This window comes from Crinia signifera, chromosome 1, assembly GCF_055691185.1.
Source record: "Crinia signifera chromosome 1, ASM5569118v1, whole genome shotgun sequence".
NCBI lineage: Eukaryota > Metazoa > Chordata > Amphibia > Anura > Myobatrachidae > Crinia > Crinia signifera.
In genome coordinates, this window is record NC_139217.1 from 165207473 (window position 1) to 165220168 (window position 12696).

Sequence of the window (12696 nt, forward strand, 5' to 3'; positions counted from 1 at the left end):
GAATTAGATTTGGGTGAGTAGTTTTGTTTCTGTGCAGGTAATATACTGACTGCTTTATTTTACACTGCAATATAGAGCTTACTTTGAAGTAAAACCCTACCCAAATCTAATTCTCTCTGCACAAGTAACATCTGCCCCACCTGCAGTGCACATGGTTTTGCCCATCTAAGAAGGATTTTGTCAGAAAGAGTGAATTCGAATAAGGCCCTATATCTCTTCACTATTACAAAGGAACAATAATGACCAAAATATTAACTGGATAAACCGGACAGCTATGTGTTCTTCTTCTGAAAAATTGAAGTTGAAACATTAAATGGAGAGGATGTAAAAGAACCATAACTACAAAGCAAGAATTATTAAGTAGTTGTGAAGGACTTAAATATTATATTGCATGTCATAAATAACATGTTTTTAAAGTAGATCAGGCTTACCCAAGCACGGTCCTCAAGGAAGTGTAGGTTGGGTAGATATCCAGCCTTCAGTACAGGTGACTTAATTAGTACCTGACCTATTCTGATTAAACCATCTGTGCTGAAGACTGGATATCACTAACACCTGCAATATCGGTGTGCCTGGAGGACCATCATTGGGAAACACTGATGTTGATTTTGCGTGGCAGGTATATATTTGTTGTATTCACCTTGGTGTCTATCACTTTCTTTTTTTACAATTTTTGGAGCAGTATATGACATCTAATTATAATTCTTCTCTTTCAGTGAAGAAACGTTTTATCAACTTGGTTCCCTTGATTTCACATGCCTGAGGGTGTCTTCAAAGAGTATCCATCCGCACCTGAAAACGCGATTACAAGACAATTATAAAAATAAGATATTGAAATATCTTAGGAAAATCATTACATATACAACTCTACAACTTAGTTTTAAAAGTAAAAATGTGCAACTGCATTAATGTTTTGATGCCTTTAAAAATCAAATTTTCAAAAGTTTTGCATTTATTGGGTATATTTGATTCTCAACGTTGATTTTTATGAAATTATTGGATCGCTAAATTTAATACTTGTCTGGAAAATGACATATACACGTAATGTTTTCAATTTTTTGAGGAACTAAAATTTGAATAATCAAACATAACCTTTGCGTAAGACGTTAATAATAAAGGTTTAATACAGTTAATTGTGTATTTATTTTTTGTAAAAGATAAGATCTTTGTACATATTTTAAAATACAAATATGAAGGCCAAAGGGTGTTGGAATACTCTATATGTATGTAATATCTTGGTGCACGATAGTACATCTCATGCAAATTTTTAATCACATAACATGCTATGCTGAGTTTTATTGCCCAAATCACCCCTGAGTTGATGCAATGTGAAATGAATGCCCTTTTCATTCAAGCAATATATAAGTATGTGTGAACTTGATTTGTATTAGTGTGGTCAGTTCAATATGTCAATCAGGAGGCCAGAGAGCTGGAAAACCATGAGGTTGGTGACAGGGAACCATAGGCATGCAGTTCATGGCAAGATAGTAATAAGATGTTCCTCCTCTCCCCACTGTCTCCTTCCACCTGTTTCCTGAACACACAAAAACTTAACTCCTCACTACTCTGCATGTCACACATTTCCTTCCACCCATCATAATACCAATCTCACACATACACACTTGAATCTTTAATCAATCCATACACACACACAACAGTATCCTAGAAATATTTTCAAAAAATTCCCTTTCAAAACACGAACACACAGACCCGTATCAAAACTATATCCATGAAACCTTATCAACTGCAGCCTTACACAAATCTTTCATACACCATGCCCTTCCTCAGAACTGTGGTGTGTACATATCAGGCTGGAGGCGGTGGAATAGGTATCTCAGGTTGGAGTATCAACTCTACCATGTTTTATAACCCGCCCAGAAAATATAACGCCACAATCGGACTGCAATAAGAAATACTAGGTATCGCGGTTAAGGGGAGGCTATACAGTATACATGTTACAGAATGTAATGAGCTCGGGACAATCATGCTTCAATAATATTAGAGGGGGGAGCAACAATCATCAACTGTATACAGTCTAATCAGTGATGGTGGTGCTACGGATGATTAACACAATATATTGCTAGACATATGCAATCAACATTAGAGGATGCAATACTTGTGCAAGCGTCAGTACAGGGTCCAGATTTGATGATAATAGTTGGTTCATGATTAATGCAATAGGCACTTCAAGGTGCATTATGTGGCATATTATGTGTGTAAGCAGAAATAGTGGGTTGAAAATGATGTTTATAGTGATTAATATGTGTAGGTGGCACTACAGGGGATGTAGTGCCGGGGATATGTAAGCATCAATAGTGGCGGCATTATTTGAGTTTGCAGCAACAGTGGGATCATTATTTGCATAATGGTGACTCAAAACGCTTATAATGCGTGTATTCTCAAATAGTGTGGGCTATGTATGCAAGCAGCAGTACGGATGTTGAAATTATTTTGTGGGTAACTGGCTCTACAGGGGTAATAGTCTACCATATTTGTGGGGTACTTAAATCACGAGACAAAGTGGTGTTTGGGGTGTTTTTACGGTGGAACAAGCCATTATTACCTACACCGGCTGAAGCCAACCACAGTGCTGTTTCTGCCTATGTGCTTGCAGAATTTTAAGTGGGGAAATGATTACTATTAATACATATCTAAATAAGTTCACAAATACAGGAAAAAAAAATACATTCATGTCCCTGACCACATATTAGTCCATTTTAAAGGCTATTCGAGGGTACATAGTTTTTCTTATCGTCCATTGTCGAGGTGAATGCGGCAACCACATCAGTTTCCCTAACTTGATTTTAAAGACTTTACATATTTTAGGGAAAACAAATCTCACCATTAGATGAATACAGTTTCCAACTTTGCTGGAAAAGTTCTCATAGGTCATATACTACAGGCTTGTAAACTGTCCAACTTCTTCAGTAAAATGAGTATAAGATTTCAAACAACATGCGAACCCTGTTAGAACAGAAAATATAAATTAAAAAACACGTACACCTGACAGTACATTTTAGATTTTTACTGGATTATTAGATAAATTATTATTACCATAAGTACTTAAACATCAATAATAGAATTGTCCTTCTGACTTTCTAAATTTCAGATCTGTTGATTAGCATGTTCCAATCTGACTCTGAGATCCATTATCTCTTCATATCGGGACCTTGCTTTGTATGCCATATTAATTCGAGATTGCACATCAGAGGATGTTGAATTAGTATTTTCAAGGCTGTCTCCTGATGGGGTCAATGAAGTCATCCAATTTGAAGAATCTGGTGCTGCTATGGAAACAGAGGAAGTGTCCGAAACAGAGGAATTTTTTTCTAAAACAGCAGTTGAAGTTTTCGCCTCAAGCAATATTTGCATGCAAGTTGAAATACCGCGTGTGATACAGAAAGCCTCATATTGTGTCAAAACTATTTTGTCTATGCTATTTTGAATTTGTTGCCAGTGGATCGCTGACACATACTGTGATGATGCAATATCCTGCATTAAACTTGACAGATTTGAAATTGTGTCATTTTGTTTTCTTTGTGTTTCTTGTATGTTATCAATTTTTTGGCATAGACAATTTAGTTCATTATGCATATTTTTGAGATCTTCATTTAAATTATTTTGCAAAAGCTGAAAGGCTTCCTGTACGGAGTCTTTTGGCGTGTTGTCATTCATTCTATACATATCATCAACTGTTGAAATAAGAAGTTTAAAAACACGTTTAACCATTAGAATTCATCGTCTTGATAGAATTAAATGCTAGAACCTCTACATAAACATACTTTTACAGTTACAATTTTAGAATATTAATTATTCTCCTTTTAGAGCATAAAAATAACATAATACATTGATGTTTCGTTGACATTGCAACACAATCATATGTGCATTCAGAATGGTCCATACTGAAATTACCATTTAAAAAACAAAGAGAGAACGACTTCCGGTTCCGGGTGCATGGGGATAGCAGCTTAGCCCCGCAGCTCCGCTCGGTACCGGCAAATAAATATTATTACACAGCTTTATTAGCCTCCAAGAGCCGCAAAAGCCTCCCCACGGATAGCGCAGCACACGGAGGATGGACAGATCTATGCCAGCGCAGCAGCCGCCACACTCCCAGCAGCAGCAGGGGAGACAAGTGAAGCGCGGTCCGGCACAGGACATGGCGGCGCCCACCGGTGACACACCTCATAATCCAGCATCGAGGAGAGGGTCTGCAACAGCTCAAGGTGAAGACCTGACCACCTTGCAACACCAACAATCGGGGCCCCTCACCAACGACGATATGGTAGACGCGATCACAGCTACAATGGCGCCTCTCCTAGCAAAAACGGTTAATGACATATCCATGCAGATACACAACCTCACACTACGCATGGACACTGCAGAAAACAGAATAGGGGCTATAGCACACAACCTGGCAACTTCACAATGCGAGGTGAAAAGGCTGGAGAAAGAAAATTACACCCTAATAAATAAAATGGAGGAATTGGAAAACAATTCAAGAAGAAACAATATTAGGATAGTGGGCCTTCCTGAAAACATTAAGGGCATAGCTCTGGAGAAATTTGTGATACACACCTTGCCACAGCTATTGGGCATACAAAATGAATGTGGAAACATGACGGTTGAGAGGGTACATAGAATTGGCCCGACTCCTAAACCTAACGACCCCCGCCCGAGAGTCACTATATTCAAGACTCTTAGCTACACACACAAACTGGCCATTTGGAGAGCCTCCAGAAAAACGCCAGTTATTAAATGGGAAGGCAGCAATCTGAAAATATTTCAAGATTTCTCTGCGTCAGTTACTAAGGCACGTCGTGCCTTCTCGCCCGTATGCACCAGGCTGATTGAGAAAAAGCTCAAGTTTGCCTTGATTTATCCTGCAAGACTGAGGATCTTCAGAAATGATAAATTCTATGACTTCTCCACCCCATCTGATGCCACCGAATTCCTCAGAGACGTGGAAGCTCATAGAAGCGAGAATATAGCTGATACATGAAGACCCCAGCTAACAAGGCTATACCTTTCAACCCCCTCCTCTTATCAGAATGACCTTCAATCTTTAATCTTTAACAGAATTTATATCTCCCTCTGAAAGTAGAGGAAAGGCATCTAACGCTTCATGTTCTAGTTTAGAAAACTGCGCAAGTTTTAATTGTTATTGGCTCAACCAGTTTAGCAAAAACCGGTACCGGTTGGTGTTTAAACTCGACTGTATTCAAGTTCTTAGAAGGACTTCAGGGATGATCTCCCTTATCAGTAACAACCGAAAGTTCATTACAGGATTAGTGTATAGTTCTGTGGCGCCGCGTGCCATTTTGTTTATGTTTATTGTACATTGCTGTCTTTGTCTCCCTCTCCCTATTGTGTCTCCCCTCCACTTAGGTTATTCAAGATACACCACAAGTGAAGACTCCCAAGGGGTAGTCTGGCAACCAAAGATTAGACAGAGTAAAATATGGCTAGTCTTAAAATTGGGACCCTGAATGTAGGGGGTTTTAATTCTCCTATAAAAAGAAGGATTCTAACATATTGCAACAAGATGAAACTAGATTTAATATTCATTCAAGAGGCCCATTTGATACCGGGAGAGTATGTTAAACTACAAATGCTGGGGTGGAAACTATTAGATTTCGCAGCCTTTAATTCGAAAGCGAGGGGAGTCACTATCCTCATAAAGAGAACAATACCAGTAGAGATAATAAAATCAATTTCAGACCCTGAGGGCAGGTACACCATAACTCAAGCCAAAATATACTTATCAAATTTAACCTTATGTAATGTATACGCCCCGTCTGTTTATAATAAAAAATTCTTTCACACTTTATTGAAAAATTTAATCCCATTTATGGACGAGACCTTGGTGGTCTGTGGAGATCTGAACTTGGTATCAGATGTGGGTCTGGACAGATCAGAAAAGAGATCTCGTACACCCCCTTTGCCTAGGCTGGGAATTCCGCAGCTCACCAAACAGCTTAAGCTAGCAGATATTTGGAGAAGTCTTAACCCCACATCAAAAGAATATACTTGTCTATCAGCAGCCCACCATAGCCTATCAAGAATAGATTATCAATTGATCTCAGAGACACTATTCTCACGTGTATCTGAGGCCGAGATAGAACCTATCTCGGTCTCAGACCATGTATTGGTATGGTTTAAGCTATGTATGTCAGACGAGAGAAAACAGGTGCCGCATTGGCGTTTTCCAAACCATGTTCTTACCTCCTCTGAATTTAAAAAATACATTGTGGACAGATGGGAAATGTACTGCTCCAACAACCAGTCGCACGCATCCTCAGATCCCTCTCTCTTTTGGCAAGCCGCAAAGGCGGTATTGAGAGGAGACATAGTTTCATACGTGGGGAAAGAAAATGTTATTCACTAGGAATAGTCAGGCGCCTTGCAATGAGCTGGTTCTCCGATTAGAGCAGCTGCTTGGTTGTGGGGGTAGTCACTCCCCACTAGAGAATGCAAAGAAAAACAGGAAGACTCACACTAAGTGAGTCAAGCAGCGCTCAAGTCAATGAAATAATACCAGAAATTTGAAAAGGTATAACAATTTTTACTGTTTCTTTAAAAACACATGCAAATACAATACACAAATAAATAAAATCAATTTATAATGACATAATGGGTAAGGGGGGGAGATCAAAGTAAATTGGAGTGAATATAAAAATTGCAAATGAATTTGAAAGAAAAAAGTCCCGCCTCAATGGACACAAAAGAATCTACTGTGTCGACACTTTTGGAGAAATAACAGGTAAGTGCACGTTACCAACAATGAGTAGTGGATCCCTTGGATGAGAATCACCTGATTGCCCCCCACCTCTGGACACAACTGTGACACATTGACAGACCTGGACATCACTTCTGTTGTTCACTCCAATTGGCACTTAATACCTGGCGGACACCGTGCATGTTATACCCCTGGTTAACAACATCTACACCAGCGTGGACTGCTACCAGGCACGGAAGCCACTTTTTCATCCCACTATTTGGAAACACAATCTGGGTGGAATCGCTCCAGACAACCTGGGTGATTGAGACAATCTCATCAGTCTCTCACCATACTAATAAGAGATCTGGTTTACATCAAGCGGCAACCTCCAGCGGCACCAAAAATCTCCGCAAACATCGAGAGGACCCCCAGTATTATTCTCATCCAAGGGATCCACTACTCATTGTTGGTAACGTGCACTTAACTGTTATTTCTCCAAAAGTGTCGACACAGTAGATTCTTTTGTGTCCATTGAGGCGGGACTTTTTTCTTTCAAATTCATTTGCAATTTTTATATTCACTCCAATTTACTTTTATCTCCCCCCCTCCCATTATGTCATTATAAATTGATTTTATTTATTTGTGTATTGTATTTGCATGTGTTTTTAAAGAAACAGTAAAAATTGTTATACCTTTTCAAATTTCTGGTATTATTTCATTGACTTGAGCGCTGCTTGACTCACTTAGTGTGAGTCTTCCTGTTTTTCTTTATAGTTTCATACGTGGCTCAACTAAACAAAAAACACTCTATTGCATATTTAGACTTACAGAGGTCCCTCTCCCAGTCTTACTCCCATTACATCCAAGAACCATCACAGACTAACAGACAAAAATACCTAACAATGAAAACACACTATAACGAATACTTAAATAGTAAGGCCCTAAAATATAAAAACAATACAGACTACAGATACCACCGTTTTGGAAACAAAACAGGACGAATACTCATCAATATACTAAATGGCACTAGGCCCCTTGGTGGTAATTCACCCATTAAAAAAAGGGGATGGTTCATTCACTACATCAAACAAACAAATAGCAGAGGTTATGAGAGAATTTTATTCGACATTATATTCAAACCCCGACACCAAAAATCCAACCGAAGAACCCCCTCAATCGAGCATAGACCAACTATACTCCAAAATCTCATTCCCTAAACTACCTCAAGAAATTATGGACCAACTCATAGCCCCTATAACCACAGAGGAGGTATCCCTTACGATAAAAGCCCTGAAAAATGGTAAGGCCCCGGGACCAGATGGTTTCGGGAACAACTTCTATAAATTCATGAAACCCCACCTCACTGACCCCTTAACTAAGGCCTTCAATCATATGTTGCTTAATGAAAAAATCCCTGATCATTTTAATTCAGCCCACATAAAAACTTTACCCAAACCAGGCAGGGACTTGACTACACCAGCATCCTACAGGCCGATATCATTATTAAATTCCTGACAAAAATCTTAACAGAAAGAATTAAGCCACACATGCCCAAAATTATACACCCGGACCAGACGGGCTTTATAACAGGGAGGCAATCAGTCACTAATGTAAGAAAAGTTATAGCAGCCATTAAAAATTTACATAATAGCCCAAATTCCTCACCCCTCGGTTACCTCCTCACGCTTGATGCAGAAAAGGCCTTTGACCTTGTGCTCTGGCCCCATTTATTTAAGATCATGGCGAAGTTCAACTTTCCCCCAAAATTTATAGCCTTCATAAAGCTTCTGTACCACAAACCGGTGTCCCAAATTGTCTGTAACGGTCATACCTCTGAATATTTTCCCCTCCATAAAGGGACTAGACAGGGGTGCCCTCTGTCCCCACTATTATTTGCAATTTCGATAGAACCATTAGCCTTAATACTCCGCCAATCTAGAGAATTCCAGGGAATAAAAATAGCCCATCATGAAATAAAACTGTCACTTTTCGCAGACGATATGATACTCTTTATTACAGAACCCCATACATCTATCCCAAACATATTAGAAATTATACGTATATTTGGAGAAGAATCAGGATATAAAATAAACGTGGATAAATCTGAAATAATGCCTCTGGGAACTGGAGAGCATGATATATCCTCCAACCCAATCATTAATAAATTCAAAATTTCCCAAAATCAGATTAAGTACTTAGGTATCAATATCACCAGAAAATTAGAAGACCTCTACAAAGAAAATTTTACACATAGTATAGCCAAATTGATCACCTTATTAACAACATGGACCCTTCTACCAATCTCACTCCTAGGTCGGACAGCAGCGGTTAAATCTATAATTTTCCCTAAAATATTTTACTTTATCCAAATGCTCCCTATAGCCCTGAAAAATAAAGATATTATATCCCTTGAATCCTTAATATCAAAATTCCTTTGGAAAGGCCAAAGACCTAGAAATCTAAACTGAGGGGACAGTTGGATATAATGCGCCCTAATGAGCGCTGCGGGCGAAGGGTGATGGAGTTGCGGAGGAAGTATTTTGTGCAGCGCTGGGCAGGGGGGAGGTGAGGCTGGGGGCTGGCAGGCTGAGCTGTACCGTATAATGCAGGGAGGCGTGGGGGAAGGCAGCGGGCTGGGGACGGGAGGCGGAGCGGGCGGCGCCAGCGGCTTGAGCCGGGTTGCCTTTGCGTAAGGCGCCCTAATGGGCGCTGCGGGCGAAGGGTGATGGAGTAGCGGAGGAATTATTTTGTGCAGCGCTGGGCAGGGGGGAGGTGAGGCTGGGGGCTGAGCTGTACCCTATAATGCAGGGAGGCGTGAGGGAAGGCAGCGGGCTGGGGACGGGAGGTGGAGCGGGCAGTGGGCAGCCGGCGCTATCGATAGGCTGTAGGAGCTGTAGTGTGATATGTTTCCACGAGATTTTATCGGTGAAAATGTGTTAGTGTATGTCTATCAGTCATTAGTCGGTGTTAGTGTCTGTGTAAAATTAAATTGTCGGTCTAATTGCATGTCTATTATCAAGAACTGTCGATCATGCAAAATGTCTTTGATTATAATTATCAATGTATTAGCGGTCTATTTCTGAAGTGTCTAACAAAATAAATGTCTATTGAGTATTTGTCGATTTTTTTGGCTGTCGATCAAACAGCGTGTCTATATGTTTATTGTCGGTCATTGTATTTGTCGATTTTTAGGTTGTCGATCAAACAGCGTGTCTATATGTTTATTGTCGGTCATTGAAAGTGTCTGTGGTACAAAATGTCGATGAATAAGTTTTCCTTTGTTGCAGTTGTCGACAAATTAATTTGTCTCCATAACTGTTGTTATTGTCTAGGTTGTCTTGAAGTTTAATGTCGACTGAAAGTAATTCTACGTTGAGTAATGTCGGTGAGAAGTCTGTCTAGGTTACGGCTGTCTCTGTGTGATTGGAGTCGTGATAACAAATTACTAGGTAAGAGTCGTGTCGATGATGAAGCTGTCGAATAGTGAACGTTGTCTTGATTTTGTTATTCATAGAAATGTCCTCGATATAAGTGTTGTCTATGCAAGAGCTGTCGACTAAAAGGGCGGATACCCTGCCTCTAATGCAAATGATGATGCCGTTGGTTATCTGTAAATTGTTTTTAACATTGCGATAGCCTTGTCACCTGTTGCTATGGTGACGGGTAAACTGAGTGACGCACGCGGCTGTCAGCCACGTGGCAGGATAGCGTGTGGCGTCACTACCTAGCGCCTCCCGGACGGGTGCGTGGTCCCGTCTTGCTCTTTTTGAGTTATTGAAGGTCAGTTTGATGTAATGTCTATTTGTTGCCTGATGACAATATGTAAGTCATATTGAAACGTTGCCTATTAAACCTGCTTTTTGAAATTTACTGAGACTGGAGTGCCGGGAATGTATCGTCTGTATGTGTGATTCGGGCACGCAGCAAGCTTTGTTACAAGTGGATGTGCCTGACACCCCCACACACAGTTCTATATATCTAGTAAAAAAAAAAAGATTACAGGAATTATTAATATGTTACCATATAAAAAGCCTGACCACAAATAATTTTAATAATAAAACTATTTATCTTTTTAAAATAACAATAGACAGGATTCACAAATGAATAAAAAAGGCTATTAATTTGAAAAACGCCAGGTCAACAAGGTGTTAAAATATGATGCCGATAACAAGAGGGACAGTTACCGCGGCTGTTAATACATGACAGCCGCGGGAAATCACCACAGGAGGCAATGGGGAGGAAGTCTCGGTGCAAAATCCCGCAAGATTTGCCGAAGTGCAGGACAAGCAGGAAAAAAAGTGACTTTAGTACATACAAGACGCCGCATCGCGGCGAAAAATAAGGGACTATCGCAGCGCTAAAGGTTAGTACATCCCGCCTATGAAGTGCTAATAACATTTTAGCATAAAGATGGCAAGCTATCATTGCGCATTATGTGGTTATTGGGATACAGGTATGGGAGTGCATGTATAGACAGGGAAACTAATTACTTCAAGATTAGCGCCTATACGGTTAATTTAAAAACATGCAGCTGGGGGATTCCTACAGAGACCATCAACCTCTGATAAGTAACATTCATAGACAAAAAAGATTTCAAAGAAAAGTCAGCGCACAGAGTAATGGTATATTTGCTTGTAGGGAATCCAATAAGCAGCTAACCCTTTCGGTACCATACTTACTTATTAGTTCACCCACGCGTTCACATAACAGTTTTTTTTACATTTCCGTTACTGTGGTTCTGGTTGAATTAAGGCACACGATAAACTTATTTTAAAGTTCTGACCCGCATACATATAAAAGGTATCAAACATCAGCAGTTACATCATGAATGGGTGACACTTAGCACAGGCATGTCCACCAAACTGTGGCCCTCTAGCTGTTGCAAAACTACACATCCCAGCATGCCTTGCCATATTTTTGCATTCCCTAATAGCAAAACTTTGGCAAGGCATGATGGGACTTGTGGTTTCGCAACAGCTGGAGGGCCATAGTTTGGACATGCCTGACATAGCAGTTTCTTTTAAGGAGGCCAATCCAATTGGTAATAAAAAGATTTAATAGGAAATCCATACTGTAAATTGCATATGCATATGCTTTTTTAATACATTTACCATACTATGTTTCTGGCTTTTTTAAATCATTTGCTATGATTTACAGCTATTTTAATACACATTACATGGTGTTTGGCTATTTCAATGTATTAACTATGATTTCCGGCTTTTCTAATAAACTTTACATGGTTTCTGTCTTTTTCAAAGCATGTACTATGATTTCCGGCTTTTGTAATACACTTTACATGGTTTCCGGCTTTTTCAATGCATTTCCTATGATTTCTGGCTTTTCTAAAGGCCCATGCACACTTGACGATTTTCAGCTGAAAATCGCTCAAAACAACCTAGTGTGTATGCCCCACAGATTGCCGACTAGCGATGATGCGCGCTCCAGCATCATCGCTAGTTAGGTGGGCAATCTGCTGGTTTTACCAGCACACCTAGCGATGATGGCTGGTTTTTCAGCCATCATCGCCAAGTGTGTACATCACCCGGGCTGAAAGATGAATGTCTTTCAGTCCAGCTGACAGCCAGCTCCCTCCCCCTGTTCATACTCACCCCTCCCCGCTCCAACGCTGCCGCTGCACAGTGACAGCTTCTCTGCTCCACACACCCCCGCCCGGACATACAGCCTGACGGGACGCCCCGCCCCCCAGCAGAAAGCCCCGCCCCCCGGCTGACTTGCGTGCTCCATGCTCCTGCTGTGTGCAGATAACGCCACTGACCACCAATGAAGTACATGCCAGCAATGTAAGTAAGTAAGTAAGTAATTTATATAGCGCACTTTCTCCAGCAGGACTCAAGGCGCTTACAGACATTAAAAAACAATGCACATAATACAGAGGATGTTGGTGGTACAGTAACAGACATGTCACAGACAAAAGAAACCCCTGAGCACACAGTAAGCATAATGCAGGAGTGGTG

The 12696-nt window shown here is 40.3% G+C and overlaps 1 long non-coding RNA gene across 1 annotated transcript; it reads right to left on the minus strand.

Annotated features, from left to right (window-relative positions):
• Nucleotides 1–215: 215 nt before the first annotated feature.
• On the minus strand, nt 216–3683 carry LOC146026802 (uncharacterized). The gene is made up of 3 exons (XR_014454545.1): nt 3055–3683; nt 2843–2964; nt 216–792 (listed from the first exon to the last, which is right to left on the minus strand). It is a non-coding gene; the product is annotated as an uncharacterized LOC146026802 (long non-coding RNA).
• Between the last annotated feature and the right edge of the window lie 9013 nt (nt 3684–12696).